Here is a 23,061-nt window from a genome sequence, read left to right as displayed (position 1 = left end):
CATGCAAAAAGTGAACTTTATATGCATGCACCCTTGTTAAAGTCGGGTGCATTACATTGTGAACTGAAAAAAAAATGGAAAATTATTACAAACCCAGGAATAAATGTTCAGATCAAATCTGATCAAAGTAGGTCAATTTTAATGAAAATCTTGATACAGTTTGATAAAAGTTGATCAATATTGATTAAAATCTTGGTATAGTTGTATGAAAGTTTATCAAACTAGATCAAATTACATATATCAAGGTAGATAGATTAGTCTCACCCTAGTTTGATCTATTCAGATCAAGTTTGATATCGCGACTTACCTAATTTGATCAGTTCAGATCAAGTTTGATATACTTACCTATTTCAATCGACTTTATTGAGTTAGATCAAATGTTATGAAATTTCATCAACCTATATCAAGTTGTATCAAGAAAGATACACTGACCCTAGGCATTGTTTGATCAATTTAGATCTAGTTTGATCAAGTTATTTCAAATATGATATAAGTGATTTGACCAACCCTCTCATGCTTGATCAAATGTTGTCAAACTGGATCTAAATTGATCAAACAATACCTAGTGTTAGTATATCTTTCTTGATACAACCTGATATAGGTTGATAAAATGTCATAACATTTGATTTAACTCAATAAGGTTGATCAAAATAGGTATATCAAACTTGATCTAAATTGATCAAACAAGGGTGAGACCAATCTATCTACCTTGATATAATTTGATCTAGTTTGATAAACTTTTGTACAACTATACCAAGATTTTAATCAATATTGATCAACTTTTATCAAACTGTATCAAGATTTTCATTAAAATTGACCTACTTTTATCAAATTTGATTTGAACATTTTTTCCCAGGTAATGCTTGGAGGAGAAATTCATCCGGTATATAGTGTGAAAAGCGGGGGGAAATCCTTCCACTACAATCTTATTGTCATGAAACTCGCAAAAATTTGATGAAAAAAAAATTAGTATGAATAAATTGAGAAAGTAGATCAAAAATGTATAGGTCTCTGTCTTCAAAGATAGCTACAGCATATCATGTGAGGAAAACTAACTTGCCATATTTAGAAAAAAATGACAAATGACACTTATTCCTCCTCTTTTTAAGAACTCAAAATTTTGATGTCACCCTGGAAAGGTAATATGTATGTGAAAAAGTCATTGTTAAGTTAGTCATGCAAAAAGTGAACTTTATATGCATGCACCCTTGTTAAAGTCGGGTGCATTACATTGTGAACTGAAAAAAAAATGGAAAATTATTACAAACCCAGGAATAAATGTTCAGATCAAATCTGATCAAAGTAGGTCAATTTTAATGAAAATCTTGATACAGTTTGATAAAAGTTGATCAATATTGATTAAAATCTTGGTATAGTTGTATGAAAGTTTATCAAACTAGATCAAATTACATATATCAAGGTAGATAGATTAGTCTCACCCTAGTTTGATCTATTCAGATCAAGTTTGATATCGCGACTTACCTAATTTGATCAGTTCAGATCAAGTTTGATATACTTACCTATTTCAATCGACTTTATTGAGTTAGATCAAATGTTATGAAATTTCATCAACCTATATCAAGTTGTATCAAGAAAGATACACTGACCCTAGGCATTGTTTGATCAATTTAGATCTAGTTTGATCAAGTTATTTCAAATATGATATAAGTGATTTGACCAACCCTCTCATGCTTGATCAAATGTTGTCAAACTAGATCTAAATTGATCAAACAATAACTAGTGTTAGTGTATCTTTCTTGATACAACCTGATATAGGTTGATGAAATGTCATAACATTTGATTTAACTCAATAAGGTTGATCAAAATAGGTATATCAAACTTGATCTAAATTGATCAAACAAGGGTGAGACCAATCTATCTACCTTGATATAATTTGATCTAGTTTGATAAACTTTTGTACAACTATACCAAGATTTTAATCAATATTGATCAACTTTTATCAAACTGTATCAAGATTTTCATTAAAATTGACCTACTTTTATCAAATTTGATTTGAACATTTTTTCCCAGGTAATGCTTGGAGGAGAAATTCATCCGGTATATAGTGTGAAAAGCGGGGGGAAATCCTTCCACTACAATCTTATTGTCATGAAACTCGCAAAAATTTGATGAAAAAAAAATTAGTATGAATAAATTGAGAAAGTAGATCAAAAATGTATAGGTCTCTGTCTTCAAAGATAGCTACAGCATATCATGTGAGGAAAACTAACTTGCCATATTTAGAAAAAAATGACAAATGACACTTATTCCTCCTCTTTTTAAGAACTCAAAATTTTGATGTCACCCTGGAAAGGTAATATGTATGTGAAAAAGTCATTGTTAAGTTAGTCATGCAAAAAGTGAACTTTATATGCATGCACCCTTGTTAAAGTCGGGTGCATTACATTGTGAACTGAAAAAAAAATGGAAAATTATTACAAACCCAGGAATAAATGTTCAGATCAAATCTGATCAAAGTAGGTCAATTTTAATGAAAATCTTGATACAGTTTGATAAAAGTTGATCAATATTGATTAAAATCTTGGTATAGTTGTATGAAAGTTTATCAAACTAGATCAAATTACATATATCAAGGTAGATAGATTAGTCTCACCCTAGTTTGATCTATTCAGATCAAGTTTGATATCGCGACTTACCTAATTTGATCAGTTCAGATCAAGTTTGATATACTTACCTATTTCAATCGACTTTATTGAGTTAGATCAAATGTTATGAAATTTCATCAACCTATATCAAGTTGTATCAAGAAAGATACACTGACCCTAGGCATTGTTTGATCAATTTAGATCTAGTTTGATCAAGTTATTTCAAATATGATATAAGTGATTTGACCAACCCTCTCATGCTTGATCAAATGTTGTCAAACTAGATCTAAATTGATCAAACAATAACTAGTGTTAGTGTATCTTTCTTGATACAACCTGATATAGGTTGATGAAATGTCATAACATTTGATTTAACTCAATAAGGTTGATCAAAATAGGTATATCAAACTTGATCTAAATTGATCAAACAAGGGTGAGACCAATCTATCTACCTTGATATAATTTGATCTAGTTTGATAAACTTTTGTACAACTATACCAAGATTTTAATCAATATTGATCAACTTTTATCAAACTGTATCAAGATTTTCATTAAAATTGACCTACTTTTATCAAATTTGATTTGAACATTTTTTCCCAGGTAATGCTTGGAGGAGAAATTCATCCGGTATATAGTGTGAAAAGCGGGGGGAAATCCTTCCACTACAATCTTATTGTCATGAAACTCGCAAAAATTTGATGAAAAAAAAATTAGTATGAATAAATTGAGAAAGTAGATCAAAAATGTATAGGTCTCTGTCTTCAAAGATAGCTACAGCATATCATGTGAGGAAAACTAACTTGCCATATTTAGAAAAAAATTACAAATGACACTTATTCCTCCTCTTTTTAAGAACTCAAAATTTTGATGTCACCCTGGAAAGGTAATATGTATGTGAAAAAGTCATTGTTAAGTTAGTCATGCAAAAAGTGAACTTTATATGCATGCACCCTTGTTAAAGTCGGGTGCATTACATTGTGAACTGAAAAAAAAATGGAAAATTATTACAAACCCAGGAAAAAATGTTCAGATCAAATCTGATCAAAGTAGGTCAATTTTAATGAAAATCTTGATACAGTTTGATAAAAGTTGATCAATATTGATTAAAATCTTGGTATAGTTGTATGAAAGTTTATCAAACTAGATCAAATTACATATATCAAGGTAGATAGATTAGTCTCACCCTAGTTTGATCTATTCAGATCAAGTTTGATATCGCGACTTACCTAATTTGATCAGTTCAGATCAAGTTTGATATACTTACCTATTTCAATCGACTTTATTGAGTTAGATCTAATGTTATGAAATTTCATCAACCTATATCAAGTTGTATCAAGAAAGATACACTGACCCTAGGCATTGTTTGATCAATTTAGATCTAGTTTGATCAAGTTATTTCAAATATGATATAAGTGATTTGACCAACCCTCTCATGCTTGATCAAATGTTGTCAAACTAGATCTAAATTGATCAAACAATACCTAGTGTTAGTATATCTTTCTTGATACAACCTGATATAGGTTGATAAAATGTCATAACATTTGATTTAACTCAATAAGGTTGATCAAAATAGGTATATCAAACTTGATCTAAATTGATCAAACAAGGGTGAGACCAATCTATCTACCTTGATATAATTTGATCTAGTTTGATAAACTTTTGTACAACTATACCAAGATTTTAATCAATATTGATCAACTTTTATCAAACTGTATCAAGATTTTCATTAAAATTGACCTACTTTTATCAAATTTGATTTGAACATTTTTTCCCAGGTAATGCTTGGAGGAGAAATTCATCCGGTATATAGTGTGAAAAGCGGGGGGAAATCCTTCCACTACAATCTTATTGTCATGAAACTCGCAAAAATTTGATGAAAAAAAAATTAGTATGAATAAATTGAGAAAGTAGATCAAAAATGTATAGGTCTCTGTCTTCAAAGATAGCTACAGCATATCATGTGAGGAAAACTAACTTGCCATATTTAGAAAAAAATTACAAATGACACTTATTCCTCCTCTTTTTAAGAACTCAAAATTTTGATGTCACCCTGGAAAGGTAATATGTATGTGAAAAAGTCATTGTTAAGTTAGTCATGCAAAAAGTGAACTTTATATGCATGCACCCTTGTTAAAGTCGGGTGCATTACATTGTGAACTGAAAAAAAAATGGAAAATTATTACAAACCCAGGAAAAAATGTTCAGATCAAATCTGATCAAAGTAGGTCAATTTTAATGAAAATCTTGATACAGTTTGATAAAAGTTGATCAATATTGATTAAAATCTTGGTATAGTTGTATGAAAGTTTATCAAACTAGATCAAATTACATATATCAAGGTAGATAGATTAGTCTCACCCTAGTTTGATCTATTCAGATCAAGTTTGATATCGCAACTTACCTAATTTGATCAGTTCAGATCAAGTTTGATATACTTACCTATTTCAATCGACTTTATTGAGTTAGATCAAATGTTATGAAATTTCATCAACCTATATCAAGTTGTATCAAGAAAGATACACTGACCCTAGGCATTGTTTGATCAATTTAGATCTAGTTTGATCAAGTTATTTCAAATATGATATAAGTGATTTGACCAACCCTCTCATGCTTGATCAAATGTTGTCAAACTGGATCTAAATTGATCAAACAATACCTAGTGTTAGTATATCTTTCTTGATACAACCTGATATAGGTTGATAAAATGTCATAACATTTGATTTAACTCAATAAGGTTGATCAAAATAGGTATATCAAACTTGATCTAAATTGATCAAACAAGGGTGAGACCAATCTATCTACCTTGATATAATTTGATCTAGTTTGATAAACTTTTGTACAACTATACCAAGATTTTAATCAATATTGATCAACTTTTATCAAACTGTATCAAGATTTTCATTAAAATTGACCTACTTTTATCAAATTTGATTTGAACATTTTTTCCCAGGTAATGCTTGGAGGAGAAATTCATCCGGTATATAGTGTGAAAAGCGGGGGGAAATCCTTCCACTACAATCTTATTGTCATAAAACTCGCAAAAATTTGATGAAAAAAAAATTAGTATGAATAAATTGAGAAAGTAGATCAAAAATGTATAGGTCTCTGTCTTCAAAGATAGCTACAGCATATCATGTGAGGAAAACTAACTTGCCATATTTAGAAAAAAATGACAAATGACACTTATTCCGCCTCTTTTTAAGAACTCAAAATTTTGATGTCACCCTGGAAAGGTAATATGTATGTGAAAAAGTCATTGTTAAGTTAGTCATGCAAAAAGTGAACTTTATATGCATGCACCCTTGTTAAAGTCGGGTGCATTACATTGTGAACTGAAAAAAAAATGGAAAATTATTACAAACCCAGGAAAAAATGTTCAGATCAAATCTGATCAAAGTAGGTCAATTTTAATGAAAATCTTGATACAGTTTGATAAAAGTTGATCAATATTGATTAAAATCTTGGTATAGTTGTATGAAAGTTTATCAAACTAGATCAAATTACATATATCAAGGTAGATAGATTAGTCTCACCCTAGTTTGATCTATTCAGATCAAGTTTGATATTGCGACTTACCTAATTTGATCAGTTCAGATCAAGTTTGATATACTTACCTATTTCAATCGACTTTATTGAGTTAGATCAAATGTTATGAAATTTCATCAACCTATATCAAGTTGTATCAAGAAAGATACACTGACCCTAGGCATTGTTTGATCAATTTAGATCTAGTTTGATCAAGTTATTTCAAATATGATATAAGTGATTTGACCAACCCTCTCATGCTTGATCAAATGTTGTCAAACTGGATCTAAATTGATCAAACAATACCTAGTGTTAGTATATCTTTCTTGGTACAACCTGATATAGGTTGATAAAATGTCATAACATTTGATTTAACTCAATAAGGTTGATCAAAATAGGTATATCAAACTTGATCTAAATTGATCAAACAAGGGTGAGACCAATCTATCTACCTTGATATAATTTGATCTAGTTTGATAAACTTTTGTACAACTATACCAAGATTTTAATCAATATTGATCAACTTTTATCAAACTGTATCAAGATTTTCATTAAAATTGACCTACTTTTATCAAATTTGATTTGAACATTTTTTCCCAGGTAATGCTTGGAGGAGAAATTCATCCGGTATATAGTGTGAAAAGCGGGGGGAAATCCTTCCACTACAATCTTATTGTCATAAAACTCGCAAAAATTTGATGAAAAAAAAATTAGTATGAATAAATTGAGAAAGTAGATCAAAAATGTATAGGTCTCTGTCTTCAAAGATAGCTACAGCATATCATGTGAGGAAAACTAACTTGCCATATTTAGAAAAAAATGACAAATGACACTTATTCCGCCTCTTTTTAAGAACTCAAAATTTTGATGTCACCCTGGAAAGGTAATATGTATGTGAAAAAGTCATTGTTAAGTTAGTCATGCAAAAAGTGAACTTTATATGCATGCACCCTTGTTAAAGTCGGGTGCATTACATTGTGAACTGAAAAAAAAATGGAAAATTATTACAAACCCAGGAAAAAATGTTCAGATCAAATCTGATCAAAGTAGGTCAATTTTAATGAAAATCTTGATACAGTTTGATAAAAGTTGATCAATATTGATTAAAATCTTGGTATAGTTGTATGAAAGTTTATCAAACTAGATCAAATTACATATATCAAGGTAGATAGATTAGTCTCACCCTAGTTTGATCTATTCAGATCAAGTTTGATATTGCGACTTACCTAATTTGATCAGTTCAGATCAAGTTTGATATACTTACCTATTTCAATCGACTTTATTGAGTTAGATCAAATGTTATGAAATTTCATCAACCTATATCAAGTTGTATCAAGAAAGATACACTGACCCTAGGCATTGTTTGATCAATTTAGATCTAGTTTGATCAAGTTATTTCAAATATGATATAAGTGATTTGACCAACCCTCTCATGCTTGATCAAATGTGGTCAAACTAGATCTAAATTGATCAAACAATAACTAGTGTTAGTGTATCTTTCTTGATACAACCTGATATAGGTTGATGAAATGTCATAACATTTGATTTAACTCAATAAGGTTGATCAAAATAGGTATATCAAACTTGATCTAAATTGATCAAACAAGGGTGAGACCAATCTATCTACCTTGATATAATTTGATCTAGTTTGATAAACTTTTGTACAACTATACCAAGATTTTAATCAATATTGATCAACTTTTATCAAACTGTATCAAGATTTTCATTAAAATTGACCTACTTTTATTGATTTGAACAATTTTTCCCCAGGTAATGCTTGGAGGAGAAATTCATCCGGTATATAGTGTGAAAAGCGGGGGGAAATCCTTCCACTACAATCTTATTGTCATAAAACTCGCAAAAATTTGATGAAAAAAAAATTAGTATGAATAAATTGAGAAAGTAGATCAAAAATGTATAGGTCTCTGTCTTCAAAGATAGCTACAGCATATCATGTGAGGAAAACTAACTTGCCATATTTAGAAAAAAATGACAAATGACACTTATTCCGCCTCTTTTTAAGAACTCAAAATTTTGATGTCACCCTGGAAAGGTAGTATGTAAGTATGTGAAAAAGTCATTGTTAAGTTAGTCATGCAAAAAGTGAACTTTATATGCATGCACCCTTGTTAAAGTCGGGTGCATTACATTGTGAACTGAAAAAAAAATGGAAAATTATTACAAACCCAGGAAAAAATGTTCAGATCAAATCTGATCAAAGTAGGTCAATTTTAATGAAAATCTTGATACAGTTTGATAAAAGTTGATCAATATTGATTAAAATCTTGGTATAGTTGTATGAAAGTTTATCAAACTAGATCAAATTACATATATCAAGGTAGATAGATTAGTCTCACCCTAGTTTGATCTATTCAGATCAAGTTTGATATTGCGACTTACCTAATTTGATCAGTTCAGATCAAGTTTGATATACTTACCTATTTCAATGGACTTTATTGAGTTAGATCAAATGTTATGAAATTTCATCAACCTATATCAAGTTGTATCAAGAAAGATACACTTACCCTAGGCATTGTTTGATCAATTTAGATCTAGTTTGATCAAGTTATTTCAAATATGATATAAGTGATTTGACCAACCCTCTCATGCTTGATCAAATGTGGTCAAACTAGATCTAAATTGATCAAACAATAACTAGTGTTAGTGTATCTTTCTTGATACAACCTGATATAGGTTGATGAAATGTCATAACATTTGATTTAACTCAATAAGGTTGATCAAAATAGGTATATCAAACTTGATCTAAATTGATCAAACAAGGGTGAGACCAATCTATCTACCTTGATATAATTTGATCTAGTTTGATAAACTTTTGTACAACTATACCAAGATTTTAATCAATATTGATCAACTTTTATCAAACTGTATCAAGATTTTCATTAAAATTGACCTACTTTTATTGATTTGAACAATTTTTCCCCAGGTAATGCTTGGAGGAGAAATTCATCCGGTATATAGTGTGAAAAGCGGGGGGGAAATCCTTCCACTACAATCTTATTGTCATAAAACTCGCAAAAATTTGATGAAAAAAAAATTAGTATGAATAAATTGAGAAAGTAGATCAAAAATGTATAGGTCTCTGTCTTCAAAGATAGCTACAGCATATCATGTGAGGAAAACTAACTTGCCATATTTAGAAAAAAATGACAAATGACACTTATTCCGCCTCTTTTTAAGAACTCAAAATTTTGATGTCACCCTGGAAAGGTAATATGTAAGTATGTGAAAAAGTCATTGTTAAGTTAGTCATGCAAAAAGTGAACTTTATATGCATGCACCCTTGTTAAAGTCGGGTGCATTACATTGTGAACTGAAAAAAAAATGGAAAATTATTACAAACCCAGGAAAAAATGTTCAGATCAAATCTGATCAAAGTAGGTCAATTTTAATGAAAATCTTGATACAGTTTGATAAAAGTTGATCAATATTGATTAAAATCTTGGTATAGTTGTATGAAAGTTTATCAAACTAGATCAAATTACATATATCAAGGTAGATAGATTAGTCTCACCCTAGTTTGATCAATTCAGATCAAGTTTGATATTGCGACTTACCTAATTTGATCAGTTCAGATCAAGTTTGATATACTTACCTATTTCAATCGACTTTATTGAGTTAGATCAAATGTTATGAAATTTCATCAACCTATATCAAGTTGTATCAAGAAAGATACACTGACCCTAGGCATTGTTTGATCAATTTAGATCTAGTTTGATCAAGTTATTTCAAATATGATATAAGTGATTTGACCAACCCTCTCATGCTTGATCAAATGTGGTCAAACTAGATCTAAATTGATCAAACAATAACTAGTGTTAGTGTATCTTTCTTGATACAACCTGATATAGGTTGATGAAATGTCATAACATTTGATTTAACTCAATAAGGTTGATCAAAATAGGTATATCAAACTTGATCTAAATTGATCAAACAAGGGTGAGACCAATCTATCTACCTTGATATAATTTGATCTAGTTTGATAAACTTTTGTACAACTATACCAAGATTTTAATCAATATTGATCAACTTTTATCAAACTGTATCAAGATTTTCATTAAAATTGACCTACTTTTATTGATTTGAACAATTTTTCCCCAGGTAATGCTTGGAGGAGAAATTCATCCGGTATATAGTGTGAAAAGCGGGGGGGAAATCCTTCCACTACAATCTTATTGTCATAAAACTCGCAAAAATTTGATGAAAAAAAAATTAGTATGAATAAATTGAGAAAGTAGATCAAAAATGTATAGGTCTCTGTCTTCAAAGATAGCTACAGCATATCATGTGAGGAAAACTGACTTGCCATATTTAGAAAAAAATGACAAATGACACTTATTCCGCCTCTATTTAAGAACTCAAAATTTTGATGTCACCCTGGAAAGGTAATATGTAAGTATGTGAAAAAGTCATTGTTAAGTTAGTCATGCAAAAAGTGAACTTTATATGCATGCACCCTTGTTAAAGTCGGGTGCATTACATTGTGAACTGAAAAAAAAATGGAAAATTATTACAAACCCAGGAAAAAATGTTCAGATCAAATCTGATCAAAGTAGGTCAATTTTAATGAAAATCTTGATACAGTTTGATAAAAGTTGATCAATATTGATTAAAATCTTGGTATAGTTGTATGAAAGTTTATCAAACTAGATCAAATTACATATATCAAGGTAGATAGATTAGTCTCACCCTTGTTTGATCAATTCAGATCAAGTTTGATATTGCGACTTACCTAATTTGATCAGTTCAGATCAAGTTTGATATACTTACCTATTTCAATCGACTTTATTGAGTTAGATCAAATGTTATGAAATTTCATCAACCTATATCAAGTTGTATCAAGAAAGATACACTGACCCTAGGCATTGTTTGATCAATTTAGATCTAGTTTGATCAAGTTATTTCAAATATGATATAAGTGATTTGACCAACCCTCTCATGCTTGATCAAATGTGGTCAAACTAGATCTAAATTGATCAAACAATAACTAGTGTTAGTGTATCTTTCTTGATACAACCTGATATAGGTTGATGAAATGTCATAACATTTGATTTAACTCAATAAGGTTGATCAAAATAGGTATATCAAACTTGATCTAAATTGATCAAACAAGGGTGAGACCAATCTATCTACCTTGATATAATTTGATCTAGTTTGATAAACTTTTGTACAACTATACCAAGATTTTAATCAATATTGATCAACTTTTATCAAACTGTATCAAGATTTTCATTAAAATTGACCTACTTTTATTGATTTGAACAATTTTTCCCCAGGTAATGCTTGGAGGAGAAATTCATCCGGTATATAGTGTGAAAAGCGGGGGGAAATCCTTCCACTACAATCTTATTGTCATAAAACTCGCAAAAATTTGATGAAAAAAAAATTAGTATGAATAAATTGAGAAAGTAGATCAAAAATGTATAGGTCTCTGTCTTCAAAGATAGCTACAGCATATCATGTGAGGAAAACTAACTTGCCATATTTAGAAAAAAATGACAAATGACACTTATTCCGCCTCTTTTTAAGAACTCAAAATTTTGATGTCACCCTGGAAAGGTAATATGTAAGTATGTGAAAAAGTCATTGTTAAGTTAGTCATGCAAAAAGTGAACTTTATACGCATGCACCCTTGTTAAAGTCGGGTGCATTACATTGTGAACTGAAAAAAAAATGGAAAATTATTACAAACCCAGGAAAAAATGTTCAGATCAAACCTGATCAAAGTAGGTCAATTTTAATGAAAATCTTGATACAGTTTGATAAAAGTTGATCAATATTGATTAAAATCTTGGTATAGTTGTATGAAAGTTTATCAAACTAGATCAAATTACATATATCAAGGTAGATAGATTAGTCTCACCCTTGTTTGATCAATTCAGATCAAGTTTGATATTGCGACTTACCTAATTTGATCAGTTCAGATCAAGTTTGATATACTTACCTATTTCAATCGACTTTATTGAGTTAGATCAAATGTTATGAAATTTCATCAACCTACAGTGGAACCTCGATAACTCGAAACTCTTTAACTCGAAAACCTCTATTAGCCGAACCAACCTCCATTCCCCTTGAAATCTCCATAACACTCAATGTTAACTTTACTCGGATAAGTCGAAATTCACTACACAAACCAGTCATAACTCGAAGCTAAAATTTTGTCAAAAAAGCAGGAAAACCTCTATAAGTCGTACGTTGTCGAGCGTTTACCTCTATAACTCGAATATTTTTCAATTTATACTTCTATCTTTTATACACTTACGTATCTCAGCTGTAACTCCAAGCTAAACTTTTGCCAAGAATAGTGAGAAAGCCTCTATAAGTCGTACGTTATCTGGTGTTTACCTCTATAACTCGAATATTTCAATTCATACTTCTATCTTTTATGCACTTACATATCTCTAAATTCATTCATTTCGTAAAACCTCTATAACTCGAACTCTCTCAAAATCTTACCTGCATAACTCGAAACTGATTATCTCGAAAACCTCTATAAGCCGAATGAATGACCATTCCCTTTGGATTTCGAGTTATCGAGGTTCCACTGTATATCAAGTTGTATCAAGAAAGATACACTGACCCTAGGCATTGTTTGATCAATTTAGATCTAGTTTGATCAAGTTATTTCAAATATGATATAAGTGATTTGACCAACCCTCTCATGCTTGATCAAATGTGGTCAAACTAGATCTAAATTGATCAAACAATAACTAGTGTTAGTGTATCTTTCTTGATACAACCTGATATAGGTTGATGAAATGTCATAACATTTGATTTAACTCAATAAGGTTGATCAAAATAGGTATATCAAACTTGATCTAAATTGATCAAACAAGGGTGAGACCAATCTATCTACCTTGATATAATTTGATCTAGTTTGATAAACTTTTGTACAACTATACCAAGATTTTAATCAATATTGATCAACTTTTATCAAACTGTATCAAGATTTTCATTAAAATTGACCTACTTTTATCAAATTTGATTTGAACATTTTTTCCCAGGTAATGCTTGGAGGAGAAATTCATCCGGTATATAGTGTGAAAAGCGGGGGGGAAATCCTTCCACTACAATCTTATTGTCATAAAACTCGCAAAAATTTGATGAAAAAAAAATTAGTATGAATAAATTGAGAAAGTAGATCAAAAATGTATAGGTCTCTGTCTTCAAAGATAGCTACAGCATATCATGTGAGGAAAACTAACTTGCCATATTTAGAAAAAAATGACAAATGACACTTATTCCGCCTCTTTTTAAGAACTCAAAATTTTGATGTCACCCTGGAAAGGTAATATGTAAGTATGTGAAAAAGTCATTGTTAAGTTAGTCATGCAAAAAGTGAACTTTATATGCATGCACCCTTGTTAAAGTCGGGTGCATTACATTGTGAACTGAAAAAAAAATGGAAAATTATTACAAACCCAGGAAAAAATGTTCAGATCAAATCTGATCAAAGTAGGTCAATTTTAATGAAAATCTTGATACAGTTTGATAAAAGTTGATCAATATTGATTAAAATCTTGGTATAGTTGTATGAAAGTTTATCAAACTAGATCAAATTACATATATCAAGGTAGATAGATTAGTCTCACCCTAGTTTGATCAATTCAGATCAAGTTTGATATTGCGACTTACCTAATTTGATCAGTTCAGATCAAGTTTGATATACTTACCTATTTCAATCGACTTTATTGAGTTAGATCAAATGTTATGAAATTTCATCAACCTATATCAAGTTGTATCAAGAAAGATACACTGACCCTAGGCATTGTTTGATCAATTTAGATCTAGTTTGATCAAGTTATTTCAAATATGATATAAGTGATTTGACCAACCCTCTCATGCTTGATCAAATGTGGTCAAACTAGATCTAAATTGATCAAACAATAACTAGTGTTAGTGTATCTTTCTTGATACAACCTGATATAGGTTGATGAAATGTCATAACATTTGATTTAACTCAATAAGGTTGATCAAAATAGGTATATCAAACTTGATCTAAATTGATCAAACAAGGGTGAGACCAATCTATCTACCTTGATATAATTTGATCTAGTTTGATAAACTTTTGTACAACTATACCAAGATTTTAATCAATATTGATCAACTTTTATCAAACTGTATCAAGATTTTCATTAAAATTGACCTACTTTTATTGATTTGAACAATTTTTCCCCAGGTAATGCTTGGAGGAGAAATTCATCCGGTATATAGTGTGAAAAGCGGGGGGAAATCCTTCCACTACAATCTTATTGTCATAAAACTCGCAAAAATTTGATGAAAAAAAAATTAGTATGAATAAATTGAGAAAGTAGATCAAAAATGTATAGGTCTCTGTCTTCAAAGATAGCTACAGCATATCATGTGAGGAAAACTAACTTGCCATATTTAGAAAAAAATGACAAATGACACTTATTCCGCCTCTTTTTAAGAACTCAAAATTTTGATGTCACCCTGGAAAGGTAATATGTAAGTATGTGAAAAAGTCATTGTTAAGTTAGTCATGCAAAAAGTGAACTTTATATGCATGCACCCTTGTTAAAGTCGGGTGCATTACATTGTGAACTGAAAAAAAAATGGAAAATTATTACAAACCCAGGAAAAAATGTTCAGATCAAATCTGATCAAAGTAGGTCAATTTTAATGAAAATCTTGATACAGTTTGATAAAAGTTGATCAATATTGATTAAAATCTTGGTATAGTTGTATGAAAGTTTATCAAACTAGATCAAATTACATATATCAAGGTAGATAGATTAGTCTCACCCTTGTTTGATCAATTCAGATCAAGTTTGATATTGCGACTTACCTAATTTGATCAGTTCAGATCAAGTTTGATATACTTACCTATTTCAATCGACTTTATTGAGTTAGATCAAATGTTATGAAATTTCATCAACCTATATCAAGTTGTATCAAGAAAGATACACTGACCCTAGGCATTGTTTGATCAATTTAGATCTAGTTTGATCAAGTTATTTCAAATATGATATAAGTGATTTGACCAACCCTCTCATGCTTGATCAAATGTGGTCAAACTAGATCTAAATTGATCAAACAATAACTAGTGTTAGTGTATCTTTCTTGATACAACCTGATATAGGTTGATGAAATGTCATAACATTTGATTTAACTCAATAAGGTTGATCAAAATAGGTATATCAAACTTGATCTAAATTGATCAAACAAGGGTGAGACCAATCTATCTACCTTGATATAATTTGATCTAGTTTGATAAACTTTTGTACAACTATACCAAGATTTTAATCAATATTGATCAACTTTTATCAAACTGTATCAAGATTTTCATTAAAATTGACCTACTTTTATTGATTTGAACAATTTTTCCCCAGGTAATGCTTGGAGGAGAAATTCATCCGGTATATAGTGTGAAAAGCGGGGGGAAATCCTTCCACTACAATCTTATTGTCATAAAACTCGCAAAAATTTGATGAAAAAAAAATTAGTATGAATAAATTGAGAAAGTAGATCAAAAATGTATAGGTCTCTGTCTTCAAAGATAGCTACAGCATATCATGTGAGGAAAACTAACTTGCCATATTTAGAAAAAAATGACAAATGACACTTATTCCGCCTCTTTTTAAGAACTCAAAATTTTGATGTCACCCTGGAAAGGTAATATGTAAGTATGTGAAAAAGTCATTGTTAAGTTAGTCATGCAAAAAGTGAACTTTATATGCATGCACCCTTGTTAAAGTCGGGTGCATTACATTGTGAACTGAAAAAAAAATGGAAAATTATTACAAACCCAGGAAAAAATGTTCAGATCAAATCTGATCAAAGTAGGTCAATTTTAATGAAAATCTTGATACAGTTTGATAAAAGTTGATCAATATTGATTAAAATCTTGGTATAGTTGTATGAAAGTTTATCAAACTAGATCAAATTACATATATCAAGGTAGATAGATTAGTCTCACCCTTGTTTGATCAATTCAGATCAAGTTTGATATTGCGACTTACCTAATTTGATCAGTTCAGATCAAGTTTGATATACTTACCTATTTCAATCGACTTTATTGAGTTAGATCAAATGTTATGAAATTTCATCAACCTACAGTGGAACCTCGATAACTCGAAACTCTTTAACTCGAAAACCTCTATTAGCCGAACCAACCTCCATTCCCCTTGAAATCTCCATAACACTCAATGTTAACTTTACTCGGATAAGTCGAAATTCACTACACAAACCAGTCATAACTCGAAGCTAAAATTTTGTCAAAAAAGCAGGAAAACCTCTATAAGTCGTACGTTGTCGAGCGTTTACCTCTATAACTCGAATATTTTTCAATTTATACTTCTATCTTTTATACACTTACGTATCTCAGCTGTAACTCCAAGCTAAACTTTTGCCAAGAATAGTGAGAAAGCCTCTATAAGTCGTACGTTATCTGGTGTTTACCTCTATAACTCGAATATTTCAATTCATACTTCTATCTTTTATGCACTTACATATCTCTAAATTCATTCATTTCGTAAAACCTCTATAACTCGAACTCTCTCAAAATCTTACCTGCATAACTCGAAACTGATTATCTCGAAAACCTCTATAAGCCGAATGAATGACCATTCCCTTTGGATTTCGAGTTATCGAGGTTCCACTGTATATCAAGTTGTATCAAGAAAGATACACTGACCCTAGGCATTGTTTGATCAATTTAGATCTAGTTTGATCAAGTTATTTCAAATATGATATAAGTGATTTGACCAACCCTCTCATGCTTGATCAAATGTGGTCAAACTAGATCTAAATTGATCAAACAATAACTAGTGTTAGTGTATCTTTCTTGATACAACCTGATATAGGTTGATGAAATGTCATAACATTTGATTTAACTCAATAAGGTTGATCAAAATAGGTATATCAAACTTGATCTAAATTGATCAAACAAGGGTGAGACCAATCTATCTACCTTGATATAATTTGATCTAGTTTGATAAACTTTTGTACAACTATACCAAGATTTTAATCAATATTGATCAACTTTTATCAAACTGTATCAAGATTTTCATTAAAATTGACCTACTTTTATCAAATTTGATTTGAACATTTTTTCCCAGGTAATGCTTGGAGGAGAAATTCATCCGGTATATAGTGTGAAAAGCGGGGGGGAAATCCTTCCACTACAATCTTATTGTCATAAAACTCGCAAAAATTTGATGAAAAAAAAATTAGTATGAATAAATTGAGAAAGTAGATCAAAAATGTATAGGTCTCTGTCTTCAAAGATAGCTACAGCATATCATGTGAGGAAAACTAACTTGCCATATTTAGAAAAAAATGACAAATGACACTTATTCCGCCTCTTTTTAAGAACTCAAAATTTTGATGTCACCCTGGAAAGGTAATATGTAAGTATGTGAAAAAGTCATTGTTAAGTTAGTCATGCAAAAAGTGAACTTTATATGCATGCACCCTTGTTAAAGTCGGGTGCATTACATTGTGAACTGAAAAAAAAATGGAAAATTATTACAAACCCAGGAAAAAATGTTCAGATCAAATCTGATCAAAGTAGGTCAATTTTAATGAAAATCTTGATACAGTTTGATAAAAGTTGATCAATATTGATTAAAATCTTGGTATAGTTGTATGAAAGTTTATCAAACTAGATCAAATTACATATATCAAGGTAGATAGATTAGTCTCACCCTAGTTTGATCAATTCAGATCAAGTTTGATATTGCGACTTACCTAATTTGATCAGTTCAGATCAAGTTTGATATACTTACCTATTTCAATCGACTTTATTGAGTTAGATCAAATGTTATGAAATTTCATCAACCTATATCAAGTTGTATCAAGAAAGATACACTGACCCTAGGCATTGTTTGATCAATTTAGATCTAGTTTGATCAAGTTATTTCAAATATGATATAAGTGATTTGACCAACCCTCTCATGCTTGATCAAATGTGGTCAAACTAGATCTAAATTGATCAAACAATAACTAGTGTTAGTGTATCTTTCTTGATACAACCTGATATAGGTTGATGAAATGTCATAACATTTGATTTAACTCAATAAGGTTGATCAAAATAGGTATATCAAACTTGATCTAAATTGATCAAACAAGGGTGAGACCAATCTATCTACCTTGATATAATTTGATCTAGTTTGATAAACTTTTGTACAACTATACCAAGATTTTAATCAATATTGATCAACTTTTATCAAACTGTATCAAGATTTTCATTAAAATTGACCTACTTTTATTGATTTGAACAATTTTTCCCCAGGTAATGCTTGGAGGAGAAATTCATCCGGTATATAGTGTGAAAAGCGGGGGGAAATCCTTCCACTACAATCTTATTGTCATAAAACTCGCAAAAATTTGATGAAAAAAAAATTAGTATGAATAAATTGAGAAAGTAGATCAAAAATGTATAGGTCTCTGTCTTCAAAGATAGCTACAGCATATCATGTGAGGAAAACTAACTTGCCATATTTAGAAAAAAATGACAAATGACACTTATTCCGCCTCTTTTTAAGAACTCAAAATTTTGATGTCACCCTGGAAAGGTAATATGTAAGTATGTGAAAAAGTCATTGTTAAGTTAGTCATGCAAAAAGTGAACTTTATATGCATGCACCCTTGTTAAAGTCGGGTGCATTACATTGTGAACTGAAAAAAAAATGGAAAATTATTACAAACCCAGGAAAAAATGTTCAGATCAAATCTGATCAAAGTAGGTCAATTTTAATGAAAATCTTGATACAGTTTGATAAAAGTTGATCAATATTGATTAAAATCTTGGTATAGTTGTATGAAAGTTTATCAAACTAGATCAAATTACATATATCAAGGTAGATAGATTAGTCTCACCCTAGTTTGATCAATTCAGATCAAGTTTGATATTGCGACTTACCTAATTTGATCAGTTCAGATCAAGTTTGATATACTTACCTATTTCAATCGACTTTATTGAGTTAGATCAAATGTTATGAAATTTCATCAACCTATATCAAGTTGTATCAAGAAAGATACACTGACCCTAGGCATTGTTTGATCAATTTAGATCTAGTTTGATCAAGTTATTTCAAATATGATATAAGTGATTTGACCAACCCTCTCATGCTTGATCAAATGTGGTCAAACTAGATCTAAATTGATCAAACAATAACTAGTGTTAGTGTATCTTTCTTGATACAACCTGATATAGGTTGATGAAATGTCATAACATTTGATTTAACTCAATAAGGTTGATCAAAATAGGTATATCAAACTTGATCTAAATTGATCAAACAAGGGTGAGACCAATCTATCTACCTTGATATAATTTGATCTAGTTTGATAAACTTTTGTACAACTATACCAAGATTTTAATCAATATTGATCAACTTTTATCAAACTGTATCAAGATTTTCATTAAAATTGACCTACTTTTATTGATTTGAACAATTTTTCCCCAGGTAATGCTTGGAGGAGAAATTCATCCGGTATATAGTGTGAAAAGCGGGGGGAAATCCTTCCACTACAATCTTATTGTCATAAAACTCGCAAAAATTTGATGAAAAAAAAATTAGTATGAATAAATTGAGAAAGTAGATCAAAAATGTATAGGTCTCTGTCTTCAAAGATAGCTACAGCATATCATGTGAGGAAAACTAACTTGCCATATTTAGAAAAAAATGACAAATGACACTTATTCCGCCTCTTTTTAAGAACTCAAAATTTTGATGTCACCCTGGAAAGGTAATATGTAAGTATGTGAAAAAGTCATTGTTAAGTTAGTCATGCAAAAAGTGAACTTTATACGCATGCACCCTTGTTAAAGTCGGGTGCATTACATTGTGAACTGAAAAAAAAATGGAAAATTATTACAAACCCAGGAAAAAATGTTCAGATCAAACCTGATCAAAGTAGGTCAATTTTAATGAAAATCTTGATACAGTTTGATAAAAGTTGATCAATATTGATTAAAATCTTGGTATAGTTGTATGAAAGTTTATCAAACTAGATCAAATTACATATATCAAGGTAGATAGATTAGTCTCACCCTTGTTTGATCAATTCAGATCAAGTTTGATATTGCGACTTACCTAATTTGATCAGTTCAGATCAAGTTTGATATACTTACCTATTTCAATCGACTTTATTGAGTTAGATCAAATGTTATGAAATTTCATCAACCTACAGTGGAACCTCGATAACTCGAAACTCTTTAACTCGAAAACCTCTATTAGCCGAACCAACCTCCATTCCCCTTGAAATCTCCATAACACTCAATGTTAACTTTACTCGGATAAGTCGAAATTCACTACACAAACCAGTCATAACTCGAAGCTAAAATTTTGTCAAAAAAGCAGGAAAACCTCTATAAGTCGTACGTTGTCGAGCGTTTACCTCTATAACTCGAATATTTTTCAATTTATACTTCTATCTTTTATACACTTACGTATCTCAGCTGTAACTCCAAGCTAAACTTTTGCCAAGAATAGTGAGAAAGCCTCTATAAGTCGTACGTTATCTGGTGTTTACCTCTATAACTCGAATATTTCAATTCATACTTCTATCTTTTATGCACTTACATATCTCTAAATTCATTCATTTCGTAAAACCTCTATAACTCGAACTCTCTCAAAATCTTACCTGCATAACTCGAAACTGATTATCTCGAAAACCTCTATAAGCCGAATGAATGACCATTCCCTTTGGATTTCGAGTTATCGAGGTTCCACTGTATATCAAGTTGTATCAAGAAAGATACACTGACCCTAGGCATTGTTTGATCAATTTAGATCTAGTTTGATCAAGTTATTTCAAATATGATATAAGTGATTTGACCAACCCTCTCATGCTTGATCAAATGTGGTCAAACTAGATCTAAATTGATCAAACAATAACTAGTGTTAGTGTATCTTTCTTGATACAACCTGATATAGGTTGATGAAATGTCATAACATTTGATTTAACTCAATAAGGTTGATCAAAATAGGTATATCAAACTTGATCTAAATTGATCAAACAAGGGTGAGACCAATCTATCTACCTTGATATAATTTGATCTAGTTTGATAAACTTTTGTACAACTATACCAAGATTTTAATCAATATTGATCAACTTTTATCAAACTGTATCAAGATTTTCATTAAAATTGACCTACTTTTATCAAATTTGATTTGAACATTTTTTCCCAGGTAATGCTTGGAGGAGAAATTCATCCAGTATATAGTGTGAAAAGCGGGGGGGAAATCCTTCCACTACAATCTTATTGTCATAAAACTCGCAAAAATTTGATGAAAAAAAAATTAGTATGAATAAATTGAGAAAGTAGATCAAAAATGTATAGGTCTCTGTCTTCAAAGATAGCTACAGCATATCATGTGAGGAAAACTAACTTGCCATATTTAGAAAAAAATGACAAATGACACTTATTCCGCCTCTTTTTAAGAACTCAAAATTTTGATGTCACCCTGGAAAGGTAATATGTAAGTATGTGAAAAAGTCATTGTTAAGTTAGTCATGCAAAAAGTGAACTTTATATGCATGCACCCTTGTTAAAGTCGGGTGCATTACATTGTGAACTGAAAAAAAAATGGAAAATTATTACAAACCCAGGAAAAAATGTTCAGATCAAATCTGATCAAAGTAGGTCAATTTTAATGAAAATCTTGATACAGTTTGATAAAAGTTGATCAATATTGATTAAAATCTTGGTATAGTTGTATGAAAGTTTATCAAACTAGATCAAATTACATATATCAAGGTAGATAGATTAGTCTCACCCTAGTTTGATCAATTCAGATCAAGTTTGATATTGCGACTTACCTAATTTGATCAGTTCAGATCAAGTTTGATATACTTACCTATTTCAATCGACTTTATTGAGTTAGATCAAATGTTATGAAATTTCATCAACCTATATCAAGTTGTATCAAGAAAGATACACTGACCCTAGGCATTGTTTGATCAATTTAGATCTAGTTTGATCAAGTTATTTCAAATATGATATAAGTGATTTGACCAACCCTCTCATGCTTGATCAAATGTGGTCAAACTAGATCTAAATTGATCAAACAATAACTAGTGTTAGTGTATCTTTCTTGATACAACCTGATATAGGTTGATGAAATGTCATAACATTTGATTTAACTCAATAAGGTTGATCAAAATAGGTATATCAAACTTGATCTAAATTGATCAAACAAGGGTGAGACCAATCTATCTACCTTGATATAATTTGATCTAGTTTGATAAACTTTTGTACAACTATACCAAGATTTTAATCAATATTGATCAACTTTTATCAAACTGTATCAAGATTTTCATTAAAATTGACCTACTTTTATTGATTTGAACAATTTTTCCCCAGGTAATGCTTGGAGGAGAAATTCATCCGGTATATAGTGTGAAAAGCGGGGGGAAATCCTTCCACTACAATCTTATTGTCATAAAACTCGCAAAAATTTGATGAAAAAAAAATTAGTATGAATAAATTGAGAAAGTAGATCAAAAATGTATAGGTCTCTGTCTTCAAAGATAGCTACAGCATATCATGTGAGGAAAACTAACTTGCCATATTTAGAAAAAAATGACAAATGACACTTATTCCGCCTCTTTTTAAGAACTCAAAATTTTGATGTCACCCTGGAAAGGTAATATGTAAGTATGTGAAAAAGTCATTGTTAAGTTAGTCATGCAAAAAGTGAACTTTATATGCATGCACCCTTGTTAAAGTCGGGTGCATTACATTGTGAACTGAAAAAAAAATGGAAAATTATTACAAACCCAGGAAAAAATGTTCAGATCAAATCTGATCAAAGTAGGTCAATTTTAATGAAAATCTTGATACAGTTTGATAAAAGTTGATCAATATTGATTAAAATCTTGGTATAGTTGTATGAAAGTTTATCAAACTAGATCAAATTACATATATCAAGGTAGATAGATT

The sequence above is a fragment of the Planococcus citri genome, chromosome 1 (genome assembly GCF_950023065.1).
Source record: "Planococcus citri chromosome 1, ihPlaCitr1.1, whole genome shotgun sequence".
Taxonomy (NCBI): domain Eukaryota; kingdom Metazoa; phylum Arthropoda; class Insecta; order Hemiptera; family Pseudococcidae; genus Planococcus; species Planococcus citri.
The sequence above is the reverse complement of the archived record's forward strand: the minus strand, read 5'-3'. Positions refer to the sequence as shown.